This window comes from Trachymyrmex septentrionalis, unplaced genomic scaffold (genome assembly GCF_001594115.1).
Source record: "Trachymyrmex septentrionalis isolate Tsep2-gDNA-1 unplaced genomic scaffold, Tsep1.0 scaffold74, whole genome shotgun sequence".
Taxonomy (NCBI): Eukaryota; Metazoa; Arthropoda; class Insecta; order Hymenoptera; family Formicidae; genus Trachymyrmex; species Trachymyrmex septentrionalis.
The window spans coordinates 387,101-388,174 of NW_017305927.1; positions in this window are offsets into that span (position 1 = coordinate 387,101).

The following is a 1,074-nucleotide window of genomic DNA, read 5'->3' on the forward strand; positions in this document are numbered from 1 at the left end:
TATGGATACACTGATGCTAATCAAAATTGAAAGAAAAAACCGTAAATGTTCTTAGCATGTATTAATTTGGATAGTTTCTGATATGACTGCTGGGGCAATCTTGAAGAAATATCTGATATAGTCTAAAATAAGTGCATTCGCAGACCGCTTAAGGTATAAGAAATGATCGTTAGAAGCAATGAAAATAAAATGGTGAAATTTGATAAAATTATTATATGTATATCAATTCTGATTTTTCTAGAGAAGTTGAGATTATACAACATTATCAAATTATAAATAAAGATTACGCAGACAATAATAGTCCATAGAATATAACGTAGTTTAGACATTTCAAAAAACCAAGCCTTAATCCTATATAGAAACATTCCGAGAATTTTGCTTATAGTAAAGTTGGGATGCATCAAAAATTAAAAATCGGTAGCATGGAATAACTTCCACCTTCTTCCTTTTGTTTTAATCGTTGACTTGACTTTGAAATTTCTACGACAAATTAAATATAATTAACACATTGTCGTGAGACAAGAACAATTCAATATACATATTAGTAATAGTTACCATTTAAATATATTAAGTAAATTACTTTATCATTTTTATGCACTTTAGCGTTAATATAAGTCAAAAACTCGTAAGTGTTGTCTTCAATTTTGAACTGTTCGCCACAAACGTATATGAAATAGTATACACTAGTCTTATTGGTTTATATAATCCGGAAATTTGGAATCCAATTAAATTTAAAGCTGCACATAGTTGCTGTGTGCGTTGAGGAGCAAGTAGTGACTAAAATGTCATTTGTTAGCTACGAAGAAACGGCCTTTTGATTATTATTTATAACTTCTTAGAATATAAGGACATGTAGTAAAGTAATTTCTAAGTAATTTCTAAGTAATTTTTACATACGGATTATCATTTAGCACATCTAAACTAAGAATAATGTAGAAAGCATCGATTTTACATAAAATAAAAATTATTCTATTTAATTAAATTGTAATACTTCATATTTCTATCGCAACATTGATATTCTCTTTAGAGACTCAACCGGATAATAATTTTGGTTTCTAATAACCTTTATCTATA